The following is a 25,776-nucleotide window of genomic DNA, read 5'->3' on the forward strand; positions in this document are numbered from 1 at the left end:
TATTTTTTTATTTTTTTGAGATGGAGTCTGGCTCTGTCGCCCAGGCTGGAGTGCAGTGGCCGGATCTCAGCTCACTGCAAGCTCCACCTCCCGGGTTCACACCATTCTCCTGCCTCAGCCTGCCAAGTAGCTGGGACTACAGGTGCCTGCCACCACGCCCGGCTAGTTTTGTTTTTGTATTTTTTAGTGGAGATGGGGTTTCACCATGTTAGCCAGGATGGTCTCGATCTCCTGACCTCGTGATCCGCCCGTCTCGGCCTCCCAAAGTGCTGGGATTACAGGCTTGAGCCACCGTGCCCGGCCTATTTTTTATTTTTTAAAGAGACAGGGTCTCACTCTGTTGCTTTGGCTGGACTCAAGCTCCTGAGCTCAAGTGATCCTCCTGCTTCAGGCTCCTGAGTAGCTGGGACTATAGGTGTGCACCCTGCAGCCAGCCAGAAGTGGAACATCTTGTTGGGGCTGGGCTCAGAGCTGGAGCTGGTGTCTGGCTCCGCTCGCTTCTGATTTCTCTTAGCCTCTGTCCTTCCCTTGCAAGCATCTGATGACTGCTGCATGTACCATAAAAACATGCAAAGATATAAATCTTGGTTTTGAGGAGGTGACCCTATGAAATTGACTAAAAAGTTGGGCCAGATATGGTGGTTGGCGCCTATAATCCCAGCACTTTGAGAGGCTCAGGCGGAGGATCGCTTGAGCCCAGGAGTTTGAGACCCTGTCTGAGAGAGAATTAGCTGGGCATGTTGGTGTGCACCTGTGGTCCCAGCTACTCGGGAGGCAGGGTGAGAGGGATCCTTCCAGGCTGAGACATGAGGGTTCTTTGAGCCCAGGAGGTCCATACTGCAGTGAGCCATGATTAGGTCACTGCATTCTAGCTTTGGTGACAGAGTGAGACTGTTTAAAAAAAAAAAGTTCAGAGAAATCATATGGTTGACTTGTGTGTGTCTACACAGACTCCCTTTTCTCTGTGGAGACAGAATCTTCAGTTCTCTGGGGTGTTCTTCAGATTCCCTTGCTCCCCGACTGACCTTAGGTAGGAAAATAATTGGGCCGTTTGGTGCACAGCAGATGAAAATTATCAGTATGTCCCTAGCTTTCCACTGTGAGGCCCCCATAGCAACAGAGGACAGTGGATGTGTGACTTGTACCCTTTCAGAGGGCCAATAATGCAGTATCCTAAAGCAGCCTTTTGTTTCTTTCTTTCTTTTTTTTTTTTTTTGAGACAGGGTCTCACTCTGTTGCCCAAGCTGGAGTGTCATGGCATGGTCTCAGCTCACAGGAGCATCAACCTCCCGAGCTCAAGTGATCCACCCACCTCAGCCTCCCGAGTAGCTGGAACTATAGGTGCAAGCCACCACACTGGATGATTTTTGTATTTTTTGTAGAGACAGAGTTTTGCTGTATTGCCCAGGCTGGTCTTGAATTCCTGGCCTCAAGTAATCATCTTGCCCCAGCATCCCAAAGTGCTGGGACCACAGGCATGAAACATCATACCCAACCCTGTTCTTGATACCTGGTTTTGTGGTCCTTTTAATCTAAAATTCATATGAATCTTGAGTTCTGCTGTATGATATGTAATACGTAATATATAATATATCTTCTAATATTACAAAAGTCTAAAAATCTTTCTGTGCACCAAAATTGATCCTCCAGGACAGAAAAAATGCCAGTGGTTCCTGTCTATAGCACCATATTTTGAGGAACACAAGGAAAGATTTTGACCTTCCCTGGACGTAGAAGAATTTGTATTGTGATTCACACATCTTTAATGCCTTAATTACTTGTCTTCAATTTTCTTTCCTTTTGGCCCTTAAGGGAGTATTTGTTCTACATGCATATTTGCTGCCCTTTGGTTTAGATAATTTAGATAATTGGCAACTAGTTTTGGTCTCATTATCAGACATTTTACTCTGGACACCCCATCACCAGTCCCATCATGGGGGAGTTTGGGGGCCAGGAGATTCACTGGATGGTTCTTTTCTGGTGTATGCTCTTCTTAGATAGGGAGGAAAAAGTTAAAACCTCAAAAACTCTGTGGTAAACTGATGTGGGAATCTGATACTAAAAATGTCTCAAGTGATTTAAAGTGTGTAAGAATTACTCACTTTTCTGTGGAGAGCGATGTGCATAAAGACAGTGACAGATGGAAGAGAATATCCAGATGAGACCCTCACTGCCCTCGGTGCGTGGATTGCAGGATGCTGGGAGCCCCCTTGTGTGGAGACTCACTGCTGGTCTCCAAGCCCTCCGTGGCTTCTGCTGTGGCTTAGTCATCGCTTCCCAAGATACTGTTGGGTTCTTCTCCCTGCTGGTGAGCAGGGAGGCACCAGGGAGCCCCTGCCTGCAGCCACCTCGGTGACTCCACCCAGTTTTATATGGGGAAAGAATGCTCTACCTGGCCACGTTTTCCTGTGTCCTGTTGAAATGAAGAGGTTAGTCATGCATTCCCTCAGCTAGAGCATGAGGCAGTCCTTCCAACGACTGTCCAATTAGACCCAGACTCTTCAAAGGAAATGTTTTCATGTTTTGATGTCATAGTTCAAAACCTCACTGGGATGGTTTGTGTGTGTACATACCTGTTTTTTAGTTTCACTAGAGGATGTCATTTGGGCTAGTTGTTTTTAAGTGAGCATTTCAAACTTAATTTGATTCCAGTTTCCTTGGTTATAGTTACAATGAAAGACCACTGGGTCTGGGACAGTGGTTCACATCCAGAGATGGAGTTGGTGGGATGAAGGGGGAGGTGCAGTTTTGTCCCCTAGGGGGCGTTTTGCAATGTGTGGAAACCTTCAGAAGTTGGGTGGGGGATGCCACTGCCATTGGTAAGTAGAGCCAGGGATGCTGTGAACACTGCAGCACTCAGCATCTACCTACAACAAAGAGTTTTTGGGTTCAAAATGTTAGTCGTGCCAAGGTTGAGACACCCTGACTTGGAAGTTGTTCATTCACGATACTCTTTTCTTGATTTCTTTTTTTTTTTTTTTTTTTGAGATGGGAGTCTCGCTCTGTTGCCCAGGCTGGAGTGGAGTAGGCGATCTCAGCTCACTGCAAGCTCCACCTCCCAGGTTCACGCCATTCTCCTGCCTCAGCCTCTCGAGTAGCTGGGACTACAGGGGCCCGCTACCACGCCTGGCTAATTTTTTGTATTTTTAGTAGAGACGGGGTTTCACCGTGTTAGCGAGGATGGTCTCGATCTCCTGACCTCGTGATCCGCCCGCCTCGGCCTCCCAAAGTGCTGGGATTACAGGCATGAGCCACCGTGCCCGGCCTCTTTTCTTGATTTCCAGTGAATGTATGACTGTTAAGATTTTATGTTTTCATAAGGTGAGGTACTTTCTACAGAAATTCAGTCTTTAGTCATTAAACAGCAGAGGGCACTTGGAGGCTAGAGTGTCCAGAAGTCCATCAAGCCAGTTTGGATAAACCCTTCCCAAACCCTGCCATAATTTACATCAAAACTTTAGTTAGCAGAATGGGAATTTTTGAGTAGATACCATTAGAAAAATAAAATAATTTTCCAGTTGTGGTTCCCAAGTTCCCCAAACTTATGTCCTTAGTCCAAGCTGCCCCTTGAGCTTCAGCTTCGGACCTGCATATTAACAACTATTGAGTCCTTGGTATGTGCTGGGCACCCTCCTACATGCCAGGGCATGGCAGGAAATGATATGGGCAGCTCCCTGTAGTCATGAGGCCTATGTTCTAAGGCAGGCCTTGAAGACAGGGAAGTCCGTGTGCTGATTCCAGAAGAATAGAGGGGGCCTGGCAGGGCTGGGGGGAGGTCAAGAGTGGAGTACTTCACATAGCTAGTCTCAGGGGGGCTCGTTGTCCTGGACCTGCGGACAAGGAGGCATTTTGTCCATAAACCTTGAGAGTGAGTGAATGGGGCATGACTGGGGCCACCAGGTGTTATTGCTTGAATGACACATAACCTGTCTCTAGTGGAGCTCTTGATTCCTCCCTACCCCCATCCAGATGCTAGAAGACTGGGGAGCATTTCTTGGTCCCTCTTCTTCTCTCACAATCTGTCATTGGTGCTCACTTCTGCACCCTGTTTTCCCGCGTGCCTGCTCCCCAGCCCAGGCAAGCCCTCTGCTGATGCCGGAGGCCCCAGCTTGTCTGTCCACTTCACCCTAGTTCTCTCCATGCCCTCCTCCACGCCGCTGTCAGAGCTTCTAAACATAGGTGGCCTCTTGCCCTTCCCTGGAAACCCTTTAGGGGCTCTGACTGCATTCAGTGCACCCTGCATTCCTCCTGACAAGGCCTTGCGTCTCACTCCTGCCCAAGTTCCAGCCCCAGGAGCCTGCCTGCCCAGGAGGCCGTGATCATTCACCCTGGCTACTGCCTGTCCTGCCTGCTGCTTTATCCTCCTTTTTCTAGGGGCCTGGGGCCTCAGTCTCCCCATGTCTGCACCTGGAGTCCTGTTGCCTGTGTCCTACAGTTTCCTCCTCAGCCATCCCCACAGGGCTGTGCCCCTTTCTAGTAGCCATCTTTATTTTCTTATTTTCTTGTGGAGATGGGGCCTTGCTATGCTGCCTAGGCCAGTCTTAATCTCCTGGCCTCAAGCAGTCCTCCTGCTTTGGCCATCTTTAGATGAGAAATCGCTCACCTGTGCTGCCTTTCACGTGGAGGATGGGTGGATGATTCACAGGGACCCGCCCTCCTTCCCGCAGAGTTGGGGTTTTTGTGTAGGGGATTTTTCTGTCAGTTATTTTTTCCTCACCTTTCAGAGGAGTAGTAAAAGAACTAAGCCATTAGTGGTAAGGCAGGAGGGCAGTGACCACCACAGCTCCAGGGGAGCTCTCTCATCCCTACAACTGGCAGATGTTCCACCCTGTTTTCATGGCGCACAGAAAGGTAGGCACATAGTGATGTGGTTAAGTAAGCTTTTGAAGTACAAGATGGTGAGTTAGTTGGCCTTTTTACGAAAAAGGAAATGGAAAACTAGCACCATGGTCTTGGCATAATTACTCCAACATGCAAATCAGCACTGGAAGGAAGTTGAGGCAGCATATGTCTGTGCTCCACTAGTCCTTAAGACACATCTGAAAGAAAGGAAATCTTATTTTGTTAGAGGCAAAGGAATACGTGGATGGAATGCATGGTCCAGGTGTTTATAACTGTATATTTATTTGGCGGTTGTTTTGGATGGACAGGAAGTGGGAGGGGAGGGCACAGAGAGTCGCTTTGGCCATGTCCCTGGTTTGCCACAGGCTGATACTGGAGCATTGCTAAGTTTCACAGTGGAAGATGGATGTGAAAGAAGAACACACTAGGCCAGGTGCAGTAGCTCACGCCTATAATCCCAGCACTTTGGGAGGCTGAGGCAGGCAATTCCCTGAGGTCAGGAGTTTGAGACCAGCCTGGCCAACATGGTGAAACCCCGCCTTTACTACAAATACAAAAATTAGCTGGGCGTGGTGGCACATGTCTGTGATCCTAGCTACTCGGGAGGCTGAGGCAGGAGAATTGCTTGAACCTGGGAGGCAGAGGTTGCAGTGAGCCGAGATTGTGCCACTGCACTCCAGCCTGGTTAGCAGAGCAAGACTCCATCTCAAAAAAAAAAAGAACCATACTAGTCAGGTGCTAGAGGGCTTCCCAGGAAGCCTCTGGGGGAAGGAAATGTCTGAGAAGTTATTTAAGAGGATTTGTTGGTAACAGAAAAACTTCCAGATTGGTCTAGAAGGTGGGCCCTAGCTGTAGACCCATTTTATAGGACATAACGTGAATATTAAAGGCACATTTTCAGTATTTGGGGAAAATATATCCTCTGAGTCGAATGACCGATGGCTGTTTCTAGAAAAATTTTAGTTGTCTTGAGTTTGGTGATAGATTGACCTTTTTTTTTTTTTTTTTTGGAGACAGAGTCTCATGCTGTTGCCCAGGCTGTAGTGCAGTGGCATGATCTTGGCTCACTGCAACCTCCACCTCCTGGGTTCAAGCGATTCTCCTGCCTCAGCCTCCTGAGTAGCTGGGATTACAGGTGCATGCCACCACACCTGGCTATTATTTATTTATTTATTTATTTATTTATTTATTTAGAGACCGAGTCTCACTCCCGAGCCTGGGTGCAGTGGCGCTATCTTGGCTTACTGTAGCCTCTGCCTCCCAGGTTCAAGTGATTCTCCTGCCTCAGCCTACCAAGTAGCTGAGACTACAGGTGCGTGCCACCATGTCCGGCTAATTTTTTGTATTTTTAGTAGAGACTGGGTTTCACCGTGTTAGGATGGTTTCAGTCTCCTGACCTCGTGATCTGGCTGCCGTGGCCTCTGAAATTGCTGGGATTACAGGCATGAGCCACCGCGCCTGGCCACACCCGGCTAATTTTTGTATTTTTAGTAGAGACGGGGTTTCATCAGTTGGCCAGTCTGGTCCCATACTCCTGACCTCTGGTGATCTGCCTCCCAAAGTGCTGAGATTACAGGCGTGAGCCACCGCGCCTGGCCTAGATTGACTTTTTTAAAGCTCTGTGTCTCCTGGAAATGGAATGTATCCCAAATGAGGATTATTTTTAAGCTTTATAATAAAATCTTTCACAGCATAGACTTTTAAAGACCATGTGTAGACAAGAACAGATCTTTAAAGGGAAACCTCAGTTTGGCTTTTGAAAGTTCATCTGATTGAAATTAAACTGATGAAACTTACTCCATCCATGCATTACCAAAAACAAGTTCTTCAGCTACTTAAGAAACACTTCTTATGGAAAATGTTTAAGTAAGCGATTTGAAATTCAACATATGCTACTTAAAAGATATCAATTGAAAAGATTCACAGATGAAGCATTTTTTTATATTATTATTATTTACAGGTGATATGGAAGACAGAAATAGATTTCTCACCTTTAAAGAACATGTAGTCTCCAGAGTGGGGAGGCCAGACTTGCAGACAGTGTGAACTGTAGACAAGACGTGGTACTGTAATTAGTAATCGTGATAGTAATAGAGGCAGAAACAGAATGGGAGGAAGGGACATTGGAGCTCGGCATGGGAGTAGTGGTGTCTAAAACAGATCGGCAAACTATAGGTCTAATAATAGTTTTTATGTGTTTAAAGGATTGTAAAAATAAGCAAAGAATATGTGACCCATGAAACATAAAATATTTACTGTCTGGTTCTTTATGGGAAAAAAGTGCCAACTCTTGGCTTAAATTTTACCAAAAAACAAACAAACAAAAAAACTCCCAAAAAACTGTAATGTTTAAGCAGGAGTTTTACAAGAGAAAGAATTTTGATCTTGAGGGCATTGGGTGAGGATGGGGCGGTGCAGTGGGAGGGAGAGGATAGATACTGTTCATCACACCAGTGCAATCGGCTGTGGCGGGAATGTCGGGTGGCCTCAGTGTGTGGTGAGGACAGTGATCATGGCCCCTCTTACAAGTTGAAGCTCAGTTCTGGAGTGGTGGACCATCAGAAGCTTATAAGTAGGAGAACGTCATTGTCATAAATTAGAGTTAATTGTGAGAAATTCAAGTAAGTATTCCATTGTTTTCTGCGATGTGCTCTCCTGAACTTTTAAAGTAGTTCTTCAGAAGTTATGGCACTGTTCACAAGACGCTGGCTCTGTGGTCTTTGACATGCAGATGGGCACAGAATTCCTGACTTAAGGCTAAAGATTTATCTTTAGCTTATCATGATATGGGCTTATCATGATTGTTTTGATCAGTAGCAAGACATCTGTGAAATCTCAGTGATCCTATAAATTGAGGAATCTGAGAGAATCAAGAGAAAGACAACGATTCTTGCTGATGTCAGTAACTGTATTTCAGCCGTTAAACTTCTGCACGGAGAAGGTCAGTGTTGTCTGCTGTGTCAGCATCAGCCTACCTGGGTGTGAATGTATTCTTTGGGAGATGAAATGTAGAAAAGGTACCCCAAGTCTGTTAGACATTCTGGATTCCCAGAAATAAGACATCTCTGAGGGTAGAACCTTTACAGTCACTTATATCCGGAAGGAATTCTTCTAGGAGAAAGCTGAGTAAAGGTATCTTAACTTTGTATGTATACCCAGAGAAAACACATAAAGATAAAATAATTTTCCTCATTATCCCCACACCATTAGCATCTTGGTGTATAGTCTTTGCATCTTTTTTCAGTATGTATGCACTTAGATCATCTCGTAGGACTCTGGGCCCATGCATTTTACACTTTGTATCTCACTGTGGAGTAGAGGACAGCCTGATCTTAAGGGGATGCGGAATTGCTGCATCCCCATGATTTTTACTGCTTTGATTCTCCTAATGAGCCCTGTTGCTGCTGTCTGTATTAGCACCTTTCTGAGCAAACAATGGGCACCTTTTTTTTTTGTTTTCTTAAGAGAGACAGAGGCTTGCGATAGTTTGCTGAGAATGATGGTTTCCAGCTGCATCCATGTCCCTACAAAGGACACAAACTCATCCTTTTTTATGGCTGCATAGTATTCCATGGTGTATATGTGCCACATTTTCTTAATCCATTCTGTCACTGATGGACATTTGGGTTGATTCCAAGTCTTTGCTATTGTGAATAGTGCTGCAGTGAACATACGTGTGCATGTGTCTTTATTGCAGCATGATTTATAATCCTTTGGGTATATACCCAGTAATGGGATGGCTGGGTCATATGGTACTTCTAGTTCTAGATCTCTGAGGAATCGCCATACTGTTTTCCATAACGGTTGAACTAGTTTACAATCCCACCAACAGTGTAAAAGTGTTCCTATTTCTCCACATCCTCTCCAGCACCTGTTGTTTCCTGACTTTTTAATGATTGCCATTCTAACTGGTGTGAGATGGTATCTCATTGTGGTTTTGATTTGCATTTCTCTGATGGCGAGTGATGACGAGCATTTTTTCATGTGTCTGTTGGCTGTATGAATGTCTTCTTTTGAGAACTGTCTGTTCATATCCTTTGCCCACTTTTTGATGGGGTTGTTTGTTTTTTTCTTGTCACCGCATGTTCTCACTCATAGGTGGGAACTGAACAATGAGATCACTTGGACTCGGGAAGGGGAACATCACACACTGGGGCCTATCATGGGGAGGGGGGAGGGGGGAGGGATTGCATTGGGAGTTATACCTGATGTAAATGATGAGTTGATGGGTGCTGACGAGTTGATGGGTGCAGCACGCCAACATGGCACAAGTATACATATGTAACAAACCTGCACATTATGCACATGTACCCTAGAACTTAAAGTATAATAATAAAAAATAAATAAATAAATAAATTAATTAATTAAAAAAAAAAGAGAGACAGAGTCTTGCTATGTTGCCTCAGGCTGGAGTGCAGTGGCTGTTCACAGGTGCTGTCATACTGCCCTGGATTATAGTACACTGCAGCCATGAACTCCTGGGCTCAAGCAGTCTCCGCCTCAGCCTCCTGAGTAACTGGGACAATAGACCCGCGCCGCCATGCCTGGCTCTTGACCGTTCCCACACGCCACACCTACAAGGAGCTGTTTGCACTGTGGGCTGTTTGTGGTTTTTTTTTTTTTTTTTTTGTGCAGAGGTCAGATGTCTTAGTGCAAAGGTGATGAAGGCCTTCATTACAGTCTCTCAATTTGACTCTCAGTTTGATCTGAAGTTGCTAAGATGAGCTGACATTGTGAGGAGGATACTGCTACAGCAGTTGTGTGTGTTGTGTGTGTATGTGTTTGTACAAACAGTGTCTCACTCTGCTGCCCAGGCTGGAGTACAGTGGTGCAATCATAACTCACTGTAACCTTGAACTCCTAGGCTCAAGTGATCCTCCTACCTCAGCCTCCTGAGTAGCTAGGACTGTAGGCTTGTGCCACCGTGCCTGGCTTTTTTTTTTTTTTTTTTTTTTTTGTACAGACAGGGTCTTGCTGTGTTGCTGAGGCTGGTCTCAAACTCCTGGCCTCAAGTGGTCTTCCTGCTTCAGCCTTCCAACACACTGGTATTACAGGAGTGAGCCACAGCACCTGGCCTGAAAGGCCTATAACTATATATTATTGTTAACTGTAGTCATGCTACAGTGCTATAGAACACTAGAGTGTGTTCCTATCTAGCTCTCTCCCCATTTTTCCCATCCTCCTTCCCTTCCTAACCTCTAGTATTTGTGTTTACTTTTTACTTCTGTGAGACCAACTTTTTTTAGTTGTGTGTGTTGTGTGTGTGTTTGTACAAACAGTGTCTCAGCTCATTACAACCTCCGCCTCCCAGGTTCAAGCGATTCTCCTGCCTCAGCCTCCCGAGTAGCTGGGATTACAGGCATGTGCCACCTCACCTGGCTAATTTTGTATTTTTACTAGAGACAGGGTTTCTCCATGTTGATCAGACTGGTCTCAAACTCCTGACCTCAGGTAATCTGCCTGCCTTGGCCTCCCAAAGTGCTGGGATTACAGGCATGAGCCACTGTGCCCGGCATGTATTTTTGATAATAGCCATTCTAACTGGGGTGAGATGATACCTCATTGTGGTTTTGTTTTGCATTTCCTTGGTGATAGTGATACTGAGCATTTTTTGTATATTTGGCCATTTGTATGTCTTCTTTTTAGAAATGTCTGTTCAGATAATCTCCCCCCGCCCCAGGTTTTTTTTTTTTTTTTTTTTTTTTTTTGAGATGGAGTCTTACTTTCTCACCCAGAATGGAGTGCAGTGGTGTGATCTTGGCTCACTGCAACCTCCGCCTCTGAGGTTCAAGTGATTCTCCTGCCTCAGCCTCCCGAGTAGCTGGGACTACAGGCACGTGCCACCATGCCCGGCTAATTTTTGTATTTTTAATAGAGATGGGAGTTTGCCATGTTGGCCAGGCTGGTCTTGAACTCCTGATCTCAGTTGATGCACCTGCCTTGGCCTCCCAAAGTGCCAGGATTACAGGCGTGAGCCACCCACCTGGCCAATTTGCCAATTTTTTCATTGGATTTTTTTTTTTTTTTGCTATTGAGATGTGTGAGTTCCTTGTATATCAGTCCCCTGTTGGATGAATAGTTTGCAAATACTTTCTCCCATTCTGTAGGTTGTCTTTTCATTCTGTTGTTTCCTTTGTTTTGCTGAAGCTTTTCAGCTTGATATAATCCCATTCATTTATGTTTGCTTTTGTTGTCTGTGCTTTTCAGTTCTTACTCATAAAATCTTTTCCCTTGGGAGGCTGAGGCGGGCGGATCACGAGGTCAGGAGATCGAGACCATCCTGGCTAACACGGTGAAACCCCATCTCTACTAAAAATACAAAAAATTAGCTGGGCGTGGTGGCGGCCGCCTGTAGTCCCAGCTACTGGGAGACTGAAACAGGAGAATGGCGGGAACCCGGGAGGCGGAGCTTGCAGTGAGCTGAGATCGCGCCACCGCACTCCAGCCTGGGCGACAAAGCAAGACTCCATCTCAAAAAAAAAAAAAAAAAATCTTTTCCCAGACCAATGTCATGAAGCATTTCCCATATGTTTTCTAGAAGTTTTATCATTTGGGTCTTATATTTAGGTCTTTGATTCATTTTTAGTTCATTTTTATATAGAATGAGAGGTGGGGATCTAGTTTCTATTTTCATTCTTCTGCATATGGATATTTAATTTTCACAGCACCATTTGTTGAAGGGACTGTCCTTGAAATCCAATGAATGTTCTTGGCACCTTTGCCAAAAATCAGTTGGCTGTAGATATGCAGGTTAATTCCTGGGTTTTCTATTCTGTTCCATTGGTCTGTGTGTCTATTTTTATAGACACACACCAGTTGTTTTATAGACCAGTACCGTGTCGTTTTGCTTACTACAGCTTTGTAGTGTATTTTGAGTTTTGGTACCTCCAGCTCTCTTCTTTATGCTCAGCATTGCTTTGGCTATTTGGGGTCTTTTGCGGTTTCATACAAATTTTAGGATATTTTTTCTATTTCTGTGAAGAATGTCATTGGTATTTTGATAGAGATTGCTCTTTTAATTATGTTGATTTCTTTTTTTTTTTTTTCCCCGAGGCAGGGTCTCACTTCATTACCCAGGCTGAAGTGCAGTGGCGTGATCACAGCTCAAGGCAGCCTCAACCTCCTGGACTTAGGTGATCCTCCCACCTCAGCCTCCCAAGTAGCTGGGACTCTAGGCACATGCCACAACATCTGCCTAATTTTTTGTACTTTTTTTTTTTTTTGTAGAGATGGAGTTTTGCCATGTTGCCCAGGCTGGTCTCAAACTCCTGAGCTCAAGCGGTCCACCCACCTCAGCCTCCCAGAGTGCTGGGATTATAGGCATACGCCACTGCGCCTGGCCTCTTTTCGATTTCTTGATGGTGTTCTTTGATGTACAAAAGTTTTTAACTTTAAATGAAGTCCAGTTTATCTACTTTTTCTTTGGCTTATTTTGCTTTTGGTGTCTTGTCTTGTCTTTTTTCTTTTCCATTTGTTCGTTCCCTCCCTCCCTCCCTCCTTTCTTTCTTTCTCTTTCTTCCTTCCCCTGCCTGCCTCCCTCCCTTCCTTCCTTCCTTCCTTCCTTCCTTCCTTCCTTCCTTCCTTCCTTCCTTCCTTCTTCCTTTCTTTCTTTCTGTCTCTCTCTCTCTCTCTTTCTTTCTTTCTTTTTCTTTCTTTCTTACAGGTTCTTGCACTGTTGGCCAGGCTGTAGTGCAGTGGCACGATTGTGGCTCACTGTAGCCTTGACCTCTAGAGCTCAAGTTATCCTACTGCCTTAGCCTCCTGAGTAGCTAGGGCTACACGTGATACCATTATGCTTGGTTAATTTTTTGAATTATTTTTTGTAGAGACAGAGTTTTACTATGTTGCCCTAGCTGGTCTCAAACTCCTGAGCTCAAGCAGTTCTCCTGCTTCAGCCTCCTAAAGTGTTGGGATTACAGATGTGAGCTACTGTTCCTGGCTTGAAGTCATTTCTAAGAAACCATTGCCTAATCCAGGGTTGTGAAGATTTACATCTTTCTTCTAAGAATTATATAGTTTTAGTTCTTTTCTGCTGTGATCATGTGTGTATGTATTGGTTTTTTATTTTTATCTTTTTAAGAGACTGGGTCTTGCTATATTACCAGGCTGGAGTGCAGTGGTTATCCACAGGCATGATCATAGTGTACTGCAGCCTTGAATACTTGGGCTCAAGTGTTCTTTCTTCTTTAGCTTCCCAGGTAGTTAGGACTACAGTACATAACTGTGCCTGGCTTATCGTGTGATCTAGTTTGAGTTAATTTTTTTTTTTTTTTTTTTGGCACGGAGTCTTGCTCTTTTGCCCAAGCTGGAGTACAGTGGCGCGATCTCAGCTCACTACAAGCTCTGCCTCCCGGGTTCACACCATTCTTCTGCCTCAGCCTCCTGAGGAGCTGGGACTACAGGCGCCTGCCACCACACTCAGCTAATTTTTTGTATTTTTAGTAGAGATGGGGTTTCACCGTGTTAGCCAAGATGGTCTTGATCTCCTGACCTCATGATCCGCCCGCCTCTGCCTCCCAAAGTATTGGGATTACAGGCATGAGCCACCGCGCCTGGCCTTGAGTTAATTTTTATGGTGTGAGATAGGGGTCCAGTTTCATTCTTTTACATGTGTATATTTACATTTTGTAGTTCATTTGTTGAAGGGACTATTTGTATTACTCTATTCTCGTACTGCTATAAAGAAATATCCCAGACTGGGTAGTTTTTAAAGGAAAGAGGTTTAATTGATTCACAGTTTTACATGTCTGGGGAGGCCTCAGGAAACTTACAATCAAGGCAGATGGGGAGGCAGGCACGTCTTACATTGCAGCAGGCAAGAAAGAGTGTGTGTGAGTGCAGGAAAAACTACCATTTATAAAACCATTAGATCTCGTGATAATTCACTCACTATCATGAGAACAGCATGGGGAAACCACCCCTATAATCCAGTCACTTCCCTCCCTTGACACATGGGGATTACAATTCGAGATGAGATTTGGCTGGACACAGAGCCAAACCGTATTACTATCCTTTCTCCATTGCATAGTCTTGGTGCCTTTATCAAAAATGTATTGACCGGCCGGGCGCGGTGGCTCAAGCCTGTAATCCCAGCACTTTGGGAGGCCGAGACGGGCGGATCATGAGGTCAGGAGATCGAGACCATCCTGGCTAATACGGTGAAACCCCGTCTCTACTAAAAAAAATACAAAAAAAAAAAACTAGCCGGGCGAAGTGGCGGGTGCCTGTAGTCCCAGCTACTCGGGAGGCTGAGGCAGGAGAATGGCGTGAACCCGAGAGGAGGAGCTTGCAGTGAGCTGAGATCCGGCCACTGCACTCCAGCCTGGGTGACAGAGCAAGACTCTGTCTCAAAAAAAAAAAAAAAAAAAAAAGTATTGACCATAAAAAACACCTATTGACCATAAATATAAGGGCTTATTTTTGGACTCTAAATTCTATTCTTTTTTTTTTTTAAGAGACAGGGTCTCACTCTGTTTCCCAGGCAAGAGTGCAGTGATGCCATCTCAGTTCACTGCAACCTGCGCCTCCTGGGCTCAGGCGATCCTCTCACCTTAGCTCCCCAAATAGCTGGGACTACGGGCACATGCCACCACCCTTGGCTAATTTTTGTGTTTTTTGTAGAGATGGGGTTTCACCATTTTGGCCAGGCTGGTCTCAAACTCCTGAGCTCAAGCAGTCCGCCCTTTTCAGCCTCCCAAAGTGCTAGGATTACAAGCATTAGCTACCATACACTGATTATACAGGCCATAGTCTGGCCCCACACACCAGATTCTGAAGATTAAGTGTGGTGAAAAAAAATGCAAAATATCCTGTTAATAATTTTTTTATAATATTACATGTTGAAATGATAAAGTTTAATATTGCATTAAATAGTACACAGTAAATTTTACTGACTTCTTTTTACTCTTTAAGTGAGGCTGCTAGGAGATTTAAAATTATTTTTGTGATTCTCATATTTCTGTTGGACCAGAGGTATTTTTTAATAGCATGACATTCTGTTATATGGTCGATTATATAATGATCATATGATTGTGTCAGTTTCTTGATTCGGTTCTCTGTTGTTGGACTCTTAGGTTGTTTCCAGTCTTCTCTGTTTTCTACGGTACTGTGATGAATGACACTGTGGATGGGTGGTCATGCACTCCTGTGCCTGCTGTCGGGACGGAGCTCATAAGGAGGACCTGGGAAACATTTGCTGCACTTCTGAATCTAGTGCATGCAGACTTTTGTGTTAGTTGTTGAATGAGTTAATGAATACTTTATTTATTTTTTGAGACAGGGTCTCTCTCTGTTGTACAGGTTGGGATGCAGTAGTAAGATCACGGGCCCACTACAGCCTCAACCTCCTGGGCTCAAGCAGTCCCCCCACTTCAGACTTCTGAGTAGCTGGGCCCACAGGCACACACCATGCTTGGCTAATATTTTAATTTGTGTAGAGACAGGGTCTCCTTGTGTTGTCCAGACTGGTCTCAAACTCCTGGGCCCAAGCCATTCTCCTGCCTCAGCCTCCCAAAATGCTGGGATTATAGGTGTGAGCCACCGTGCCTGGCTGAATACTTTCATGTTAACCAACAATAAGGTTTTAAAATAAGGCTGTAAACAAATATTGATTGAGCCCCTCACAATGAGTCAGGTAGTTTCAAGGTGTGGGAACACGGTGGTGAATGAGTTCAAATTTGGGCCCTTTTGAAGGTCTGGAGGGATAACTTGGGGGAGAGGGATAGTCAACAAACCAATACATATGTCAGTTAATGCTAAATAGTTGTGTTAGGAAGGAAAACCAGACAGACTCTGGCTAGAGTCATGTGATGAGAGAACTATCCTAGGAGAGTCTCAGGGAAGGCCTTTTTGAGCAGGTAGCATTTGAGTAGGGACTGAAATAATCAAGAGGGAGGGAGCTGTGTTAAGATCTGGGAGAAGGGTGTTTTAGGCGGGAGGATCAGGGTGTACAAAGGCCTTGAAGTGGGAATATGCTTGGCATATCTGAGGAACAGCAGGGAGGACCCTGTGGGTAGAGCTTTGGTGAGAAGTGGTTGGATTTGGAATGTATCTTGAAGACGGAGCTGACCATCTTTGCTGATGGATTGGATGTGTGGCATGTGAGGAAGGGGGTCCTTTATGATCTAAGGAATTGGATGGTGCCATTTACTGAGCCAGGGATTGCCAGAGGCAGATCAGAGAGGAAGAGGTACTAAGGGCCCAGTGTTGGACCTGTTAGGTTTGAGATGCCTTTTTGATGCTCAAGTGGAGATGTTGAGTTGGTTATTGGATATACACGTCTGGGGGAATTACAGGGGAAGGGGTGCTGGAGATATATTTGAGAGTTATGAAAAGCTGTTTGGGCATCAAGCAGGATGGGTGAGACTTGACCACTGGATTTTGCAACTTGAAGGTCTTTGGGGACTTGGACAGGAGTGGTGTCAGGAGGCGTTTATGACAGGCAGAAGCTTTCACGGGGTATGGGGTGTGTGTGTTCACAGCTTCTTGAAAGAGTTTTCTTTAAAGTAGAATGATGGGGGAGTGGGGGTGCTGAGGACACGTTAGCACTTACCTGTGCTCTGGAAGGGAGGGTGTCCAGGAGGGAGGTTGACGGAGGAAGGACTAGGATCCAGTGCCAGAGTAGAGGGTGGACCTTGCTCGTGGGATCTGGAGGGAGGGCAGAGTAGACAGGCAGGCCTTCCTTTCAGCAGTGGAAGGAGGAGAAAATACCAGCTTGCTCCTTTCCAAAAGCTGAGAGTAAGGGTGACAAGGGGGAAAGGGGTATGGTAGGTATGTTATGGAGCTAAATGTGAAGTTTGCGTGAATTTTGAATACAAAATGTAATACTTCATATCCATTGAGTTGCTTCAAAGTGCTTATCCTTAGGGTTCTCTCTGCTGTGCCTTTGGGGGTACTTTGGTGCAAAAGTTTGAGAAGCCACTTCATTATTGTAGTCTATTGTTACGTTGTTAAATCTCACCCAAGTGAGTATTTAACCTTGAAGAGTTTGAGACTCACTGACCCGTTTTGTTGTCTATACTAGAGCTTTTGCAGCTGCTGCAAACACCCTCCATTTGTGCATCTTAATAGTTGTTTGGCAGTCACTTCATTCTGCACTGGGGAGGCTGGAGAGGGGTGGGGAGCTGTGGGGTGTCTGGAGGTAGTATGGAGAGCTCAGGATTCCCACCCTTTCAGAAATGAGGTGGTAGAGGCAGGCAGGGCCTACTAGGCTTCTGAAGCAGACTCGCCAGGGACATTTTAGTGACCTTTTCCCCTGTGTTCTCAAAACACCTTTACAAATACACCATTTGTCTTTAATTCTGGCAGGGTGGTTTGCGTGAGCTGGGGGTAGTGCTGTTAGCCAAACTTTCACAATATTTAACAATCAGTAGAGATGAAAAGCTGTTTGGCTTCTTTCCCATCGATCACACAGCCTGCTTTTTCTTTTTGTACAATTTTAGTATGATTAACCCTCCCACCCGCATTAAAGTTCTTCAGCCTTCTTAGTAGAAAGCTCTGTGAAGTTCGATTCCCCCACGGAAGTTACTACATGGAGCGGAAGCGTTTAAGAAATCAGATCTTGCCTTTCTTCTTGTGGACAGATCAGGTGGCTGAGGCCTAGAGGGAGCTTGATTTGAGATGAGTAGTTCTTATGCCTGACTAGGTCAAATAGCGACTTACTCTTCTTCACACTTAATCAAATCCTCACTCTCTAACTGAAACTTTGTACCCTTTGACCAGTACCTCTCCTTTCCCCGCTCCCCCGCCCCCAGCCTCCATAACCACTGTTCTACTCTTCACTTCTTCACCTTCTACTTTCTTAGATTCCACATATAAATAAGACCATGTGGTATTCGTCACCTATTTCACTTAACGTAATGCCCTCCAGGCTCATCTGTGGCCATGGATGATAATCATGTATTGTATATTTAAAAATTGCTAAAGAGTAGATCTTAAATGTTTTCATCACAAGAAAAGTAACTTGGTGAGGTGATGGATAGATTAACTAGTTTGAGTTAATCATTTCACAATGTATACATAGATCAAAGCACCCCATTGTATCTTATAAATATATACAATTATTTTTGTCAATTAAAATTTTAAAAAATTGCAAGAGGCTGAGGTGAGGTTACAGTGAGCTGTGATCATGGCACTGCACTCCAGCCTGGGTGACGGAGCAAGACTCTGTCTCTTAAAATAAATAAATAAATAAATAAATAAATAAATTTAACAATTAATTTAAAAAAATCCCAACTCTTCCATCACCCAAGCCCTGCATCCTTCTCCCTTCCCCCAAGACCCCCTCCCCTGCCACTGTGCTCTGATTCCTAGAGCAGTGTGTCCCTGTCCTGCCACTCTTGCTGTGCCTCTGGCTGTCGCTGTTCCTTGGGTAGCTTCCCCATTACTCCTCAGGGGCTTCCCTGGCCACCCTCTGCTCGGGCCCCTCTTGAGTGTTGCATCAGCACCTTTCCTGCCTTCACCCACCAGCCACAGCTTGTGTTTGCCGTGTGAGCCAGAGCACTTGTTTGTCACCTCACAGTCTTCCCCTCCGTGAGGGCAGGGACTGCAGTCTTGCTTTCATTCTTGCTTTCATGCCGTCTCCCCAGCTGTGGGTGAGGTGTGTGCACATACGCTCAGCATGTTTGTAGAATGAACACATGTATAAACTAGACTTTGAATGCAGATTATTGTTCTCTCCTGGCCATTAAAGGTGCTTCTTCCTGCTGCCCATTTACATCTCAGGTGTTACCGTCTCTGGCCAGTGCCTGCCCTGTTGTTGTCATCTAACAGTCATGGGACCACACCTTTGTGACTCTCAGGGCCAGAGGTGTTTGGGAATGTGGAATTTTTGAGATTTTTAGAGCAGAAATAGTGAAAGTACCGTATATTATAGAATATCCTAGGCAGCACCATATAATCAAGCACATTAAGATTTTTGCAGCAAAGTATATGAATATTCACACTAAGTGGGACAGTGAGACTATGAATAGCTTCACATCAGATCAGGGCATACTGCCAAATGAGTTATGAACATGCTTTCAGTTTTCAGAGAGCTTTTTGGATTTTCGAATTGCAGAGAAGGGATTATGGACCTGTCTTAGCATCTGCTTGTCACGCATTATGCAGCGTGCTGAAATACAAAGGAAGAAAACATCACGCCTGCCCTCCCGTGTAGGGGGTGGGGGGTCACCACATGCGGGTGATGAGCCCATGCTGGGAGGGCACTCCCGGCAGGTCCTGGTGTTCTCCCTGTCATCTCCCCCTTTCCTTTGAGAGCGTGCTCTACAGGTGCGGTTTCAGGTGAGCCACATGGGGGGCTGGCAGAAGGGGCACTGCATCGTGACACAGGGTCAAGTGTATTCCTCTCAGAGTGTAGAGGTAACGGTTCTGGATCACCTGGATCCTGCCCTTGGGTCTGACTGCCTGGGTCCAAGGAGGAAAGGGCCGACTCCAGATGATGCTGCAGACCAGGAGCACTGCCTTCACTTCCTAACCTTCTGCAGTTGGGCGCCGGGGCCCCCTGTCTGCAGTCACACACTCTGCCCTCTTAGCTGGGCCTAGAGCTTTAAAGATTAACTAGATTCAACATAACGTTTCTTTGACTTTTTAAATACAATGAGTATAGTTTTATTTTAATGTTTTTCAGATGCATTTTGATGTAGGTAGGTACCTTTACATTTTAAACATTTATTTGCTTTCTGAAATGGGACCAGCACATATACATACATACATACACACACACACACACACACACACATATATATATATATATATTTTTTTTTTTGACAGGGTGTTCTTGCTCTGTCACCCAGGCCAGAGTACAGTGGTGCAATCACAGCGCACTGCAGCCTCAATCTCCTGGGCTCAAGTGATCCCGCTACTTCAGCCTCTTGAGTAGCTGGGGTTATAGGCACCCACTACCACACTTGGCTAAGTTTTAAAAAATTTTTTTGTAAAGATGTGGTCTCACTATGTTGACTAGGCTGGTCTTGAACTCCTGGGTTCAAGCAGATCCTCCTGGCTCAGCCTCCCAAAGTGCTGAGATTACAGGCATGAACCACCACACCCTCCTGGTACCTGCATTTTGAAAATGTTTCATTGCCAAGGCTGCGGGGAAGTCTGCCCTTTTTTATTAGAAAATGAAGAGCTAATTCTGAAATATGCCTACTAAATATGCATATCTCAAGCACTTTGTGAAAGGATGTAGGGTGAGATAGTCTGTTCCTGAAGCAAATATCACTGTGTGTTCGTTCCATTATTTCCGAAGTGTTTCTGTCGCCTTTGATAAATTGTGTAGAATGTATTAAGTCTCATCTGAAAATGTATATTAAAGATTGTTCTTTTAATTTAAAATGATTTGTCCAAGGTACTTAATGAGTCAAAGTTTAATGAACCACGACACTATTAGTAACACCATCTCAATCTTTCAGATTTTATAAAAGATATTACAGTTTTCAGAAGGTTGAGAATCGTCTTTTGTAATGTATTTTAAGATAGTTAAGAATAGAGTTTATATAGTTAAGATTAGGATTTGTATTGCAAAAACTCCCTTCAAGATGCATTTTGGGCCTTTATGAGCGAGTAATCATGACAGGACAGAGTGGCTTCACCCACAGTTTTGTGGTTAATATTTGCAAGTCGTTTATTTAACAAGGTTGAAAAGAGGCTCCCTGGTGTCTTTTATAATTACCCTTTTCTGGGGACCAACTTACAAGTAAAAAATATCTGGTGGTATTATCTTTGCTTCAGATGTATTATGTTTATGGAATTGGAAATGTTTGATTTCTTAGTGTGTGTGTGTATCAATGGATTATGTTGTTTAAAAGTGTTTGCATCTGTATTGCATGTATAAACATGTCTGTTTCCAAGTGTGGCCTTTAAAACACTGAGGGTTTTGTGGCTGGGCGCGGTGGCTCATGCCTGTAATCCCAGCACTTTGGGAGGCTGAGGCAGGCAGATCATGAGGTCGGGAGTTTGAGACCAGCCTGGCCAATATGATGAAACCCCGTCTCTGCTAAAAATATAAAAATTAGCCGGGTGTGGTGGCGTGTGCCTGTAATCCTAGCTATTCGGGAGGCTGAGGCAGAAGAATCGCTTGAACTCGGGAGGCGGAGGTTGCAGTGAGCCGAGATTGTGCCACTGCACTCCAGCCTGGTCGACAGAGCGAGACTCCATCTCAACATAAGATAAAATAAAATAAAATAAAAATACTGAGAGTTTTTTAAAAGGTCATAATAGAAACATTTTATGTGTTTTAATTGTTTAAATGTTTTCTTTCGGATTAAAAAAAACCTGAATGTAATCTGGGAAAATGTTAAATGGCTGCAGCACTATAAGATTTTCCACAGAAATGTGTTATTCACAGTGAAGCACAATGGGAAGACTCCATTAGCACTTTAGATGGTATCATAACTTTGGAAAAACCATTTCACCATGCGAGTATTTACAAAAACTGAAGCCGTCCCTGTGAGGTTTTGACAGAGCTTAGCTATATAGGTAGTAAGTGACGCAGTGCTGAAAACAGTCTTAAATTACCTATGTCAATATGCAGATTTTCTCTATTTAGTATTTTAACTATGAATTTACCAATCTGAGTAACTTGAAATGCAGTATCATAAAAAGAATCAGATCTACCAAACTGAAAATGTGTGCGTATCTAAAGTAGTTTCTTTTCTTGATTTTGGTTAAGTTAACAGAAGTATCTTCACATCTGTAATTTCTGGTAAGTTAATGAGAACACGCTGAACTTTTGGGTCACAATAAATTTTCCCATTATGTAAAATATTTTACACACCGGTTGACTCATTGTGAATTGTGAGTCGACATGATTCTCTTCCTGCGGAAAATAGAAACACATGCTGGCCGGGCACGGTGGCTCATGCCTGCAATCCCAGCACTTTGGGAGGCGAAGGTGGGCGGATCACCTGAGGTCAGGAGTTTGAGACCAGCCTGACCAACGTGGAGAAACCCTGTCTCTACTAAAAATACAAAATTAGCCAGGCGTGGTGGTGCATGCCTGTAATCCCAGCTCCTCAGGAGGCTGAGGCAGGAGAATTGCTTGAACCTGGGAGGCAGAGGTTGCTGTGAGCAGAGATCGCACCGTTGCTCTCCAGCCTGGGTAACAAGAGTGAAGCTCTATCTCAAAAAAATAAATAAATAAATAAAAACTAAAAGAAACACATGTTATTGTAATGACAATTTGAGCCAATTACAGGATTGTGCTTATGTTACCACATTGACTGTAGGTCCTTTCTGTGAGTTGGGTTGTTGAAGAGTTTGAGATAGACAGATGGCAGTGGGTGGGAATGAGTTGGGAGCTTTTGTTAGGTTTAGAGAATGTAGTCTTTCCACCATCATTTAGTTGTTTATTTTATGCATAGGCTTATTTTTGTTCTTGTGAGCATTATGTTGAGTTAATGTGTTTTCTTTGACCTCAAACCTTCTGAAATGTTTCTAGGTCTTAAAGATTCAGGTATTATTTATTTCATAGTAGACAGAATGAAGTAAATGAATACTTTCTTGGGGGATAGTGTTGATAAGTTTCATAGTGACACCTCTCCCTCATGATTAAAAGTGCTACATTTGCACAAATATGTGATTTATATTTTACATTAAAATTAAGATCAAGTTTTTCCTTGAGAAATTGTTGAACTTTTAGATTTGGGAGAGGGGGAGTTCCTACAGGAATTATGAATTGTTTTGACCAGTGAGAAGCTTATTTAACATTTTTGGAGGGAGTACCCCAAAAGTAATGCGTCTTTTGGCATAGTGGAAACTTGCAATAATGTTTTCTTGTTGTTTTTTAATTGAGTGGGTGAGCTGCATCTCTATTGGATGTTTGGCCTTTGACTTGATTGTGTCAGCTTTTAGAAAATAACTTTATGGAAATCATCAGATTCCATACAATTACCTATTTAAAGTGTCCATGTCCGTGGTGTTTGGTATATTCACAGAGTTGTGCAGCCATTGCCTACTTCGGACGTTCTATAGAAATGCAGTTGACAGTATATGTGTTTTCTGTGTGCAGCCTCTGTCATTCAGCACCATGTTTTCATTCATGTTGTGCATGTATGCATCAGTTGTTCCTTGTTAATGTCGAATATTATTCCATCGTGTGGATGGTCCACATTTTATGTATTCGTTAGTCCATTAATAGGCATTGGGGTTGTTTCTACTTTTTGACTGTTGTGTGATAATGCTGCTGTGAACATTCATGTTCAGGTTTTTGTGTGGACGTGTCATTTCTCTTGGGAATATACCTAGGCGTTTGTATCCGCTTTTGTTGTTTCTTTTACCTACAGTTCAGATTCCCATTTATGTTTGTACAGACACTTTGCTACTTGTAACTGGGGCTTGTTTGACCTTTGTTGCTGACCTAGTGACTTCTTGTGTCATGTTGAAAGCCCCTGAGACCCTCTGTTGCCTGGAGAAACAGGCAGAATTGCAGTCTCTTTCCTTCCTAAGACCAGATCACATCTGGTGGTCATGAAATGGTCTTATCAAATAAGTAACTGTTAGATTTTTGGTAAATAAGTATGTATCTAAGCCAAATAAATTTTGTGTGTATTTTATATTATTTTTCTTCTCTCTGCTTCCTCTTGGGTACATCCTTTGTTCTGTGGCCCCAGTGGCACCTAGAGTGAATATGAATGATTTGTCTATGTTTTCCCTTCAGGCGGAATGTTGCTTACTTGGATTTTTTCTTGTTAATTTTGGTGACTGAGTTGCCTGTTTTTGAAGTGATAAATACCTTCGGATAGTAGGGTTGCTCTTTAGCATTTTAAGTGTCCAAATGAGACCTATTGGGATGTTTCCATAATTTGCATCAAATTCATGTAAATGCGCCTTAATGATATTAGCTAGTCTGTCTGAGCTAAATTATTAATTTCATTACTACTATTTAATAAAGGGGCAGGATTTGCCATGGTCATTCTAGTTAATGGTAAGAGCCCTGTAGGTCTCTCATCATATATCTAAGCGGAATTAAGCTTGGAAATATTACTGAGTGCCTTGTGGCTCTATTTGGTAACAGTCATGCCTTACATTTTGAGACAGCTTATACTTTTACACACCAGGAGACTCATTGTGAATTGTGAGTAGACATGATTCTCTTCTGGCAGTAAGGGAATGCATTCAGTCAGTTGAAAATCAACATTATGTGCTTTGCAGGATAAGTCTTACTCCTTTCTTAGGCAAGGAATCTGGGATTCAGAAGGAGTGAGCGGTTGGTTAGGAGGAGTCAGTGCCAGAGGGAGGCAGCATGCCCTTTCTGCTCTGCCCACGCTGTGAGGACACCGGGCCGTACCTTCGCCAGGAGGAGGTCATGCCAAGTCCAAAGCGTCAGGCCGCTCAGAGCCAAGCAGCTTTGCTGGAGCACCCACTGGTGTACTTGGAAAGTGATTTATCCTGTTAAAGCCTCGCTGCCACCTCAGCTGTAAATTGGAGACAGTAGGAAGCCATCTCCGCAGGCCTGTGGGGACCTGGCACCTGGGCACTGAACCCTGCTGCCCTTGGTCAGATGGTCTCATTGGGAAGCAGTTGGAAGGGTCCTGTGGTGTGCTCCTTCTGGGACCTTCTGCCACCCCCTGGAGGCAGCTTGAGCCCCTACTCATCTCTCCCCATCAGTGCACACTCCCTTCAGCCCTGGGCCAGCTGTGGGGCCCTCCTCTGTAGGTGCTGGCTGTTCCAGGAGGCACAAGAGTGTTGGTGTGGGACCTGCCCACTGCTCGAGATCCCCCAGGGAGAGCCCGCTCAGGCTACGCACGGGCTTCTGGCCGCATGGGTCAGCGTCACAGGACGGACAGATCAGTGGGGGAAGAGTCCTCCTGCAGTGCTGCTGCCACTGGAGGCTGGTGAGAGTGGTGCTGCCATAGAGAACAAGCCTTGATCCCTGACTTGAAAGGCACAGTTCTTCTGGAACTTCTGCGAGGAGTGCCCAGAGTGGCACCTAAATACGTTAGAAGCGCTTGATGAAAGTTCCTCTGAGGCTTTGAAACTGCTCGAGTGAGTCTCTCTGAAGCACGGTGATGGCAAAAGGAAACCACCTCACGCTGCCTCTTTGTGCCTTCTGTCCTCATCTCCCGTGGGCCGTAGGTGTTCCCTGTCAGGACTTATGCGGAGGCGTGTCTGCTGTGGCCGAATGTGTTCATTCATTCATATCTCACAGTAAGAGGGAGGGATGGGGGAGGAAGACTGCCGTATTTCCTTAAAAGTTTTTCTGTAACTCGAATCCCTCCCACCCCCATGCGGTAACACCATCTTTTCCAGTTGGTGTCAGTGAACTCTGTTTTGGGTACCTACAGAAGCCGTAGGGGAGGTTAGGATGTGGCTGGAGGATGCTGGTTCCTGGGTGTAAATCCTGGCTCTTGCGCTTGAACTGACTGTGCCTCAGCGTCCTCGTCTGTTCGGTGGAGCCGCCTCAGAGAGGAACAAGTGAGTTGTGCGTGTGGAGCAGGTGGCTGACATGTGGCGAGTCCTCCAGGAATACGGCAGCAGAAGGAACACGTTGAGCACCGCAGATACAACCCTGACCACCACTGCAGGACTTCTGTGCGGGGGCAGCTGCAGAACCACCACTTCAGGACAGCATGGGAGCTGCTGGAGGTGGGGGGAGCTCAGGGAAAGGGCCTTGCTGCCAGGGGTGGGAAGGGAGTCAGTGAAGACGTCCTGGAGGAGAAGATTCCAGAGCCTGAGATGTGAAATAGAGTTAGGTAGCCAGAGACCAGGCAAAGAAGGGCCATTTTCATCAGAGAACAGCATAACACTGGCAGAGGTCTGACATGTTATTTCCTGTCACTAGAATTGGGGAGTGACCAGTAGATTCTTTAATTTGTTTATTCTTTTGTGCAGTCCTTCACCTCACACCTGTTCAGGGTCCGGTGGGGCTCTGGACATAGGGTGGAAGGAAACCATCTGAGCAGAGGCCGCTTGGACTTTCACCTCCGTCGGGTGCCA

General features: G+C 44.9%; 1 protein-coding gene across 10 annotated transcripts in view; it reads left to right on the top strand.

The window, feature by feature from the left end:
- TRAF3 (TNF receptor associated factor 3) overlaps positions 1-25,776 on the top strand; it is a 139,827-nt gene that overhangs the window by 24,836 nt on the left and 89,215 nt on the right. The window lies entirely within an intron of this gene.

This window comes from Macaca fascicularis, chromosome 7, assembly GCF_037993035.2.
Source record: "Macaca fascicularis isolate 582-1 chromosome 7, T2T-MFA8v1.1".
Classification (NCBI taxonomy): domain Eukaryota; kingdom Metazoa; phylum Chordata; class Mammalia; order Primates; family Cercopithecidae; genus Macaca; species Macaca fascicularis.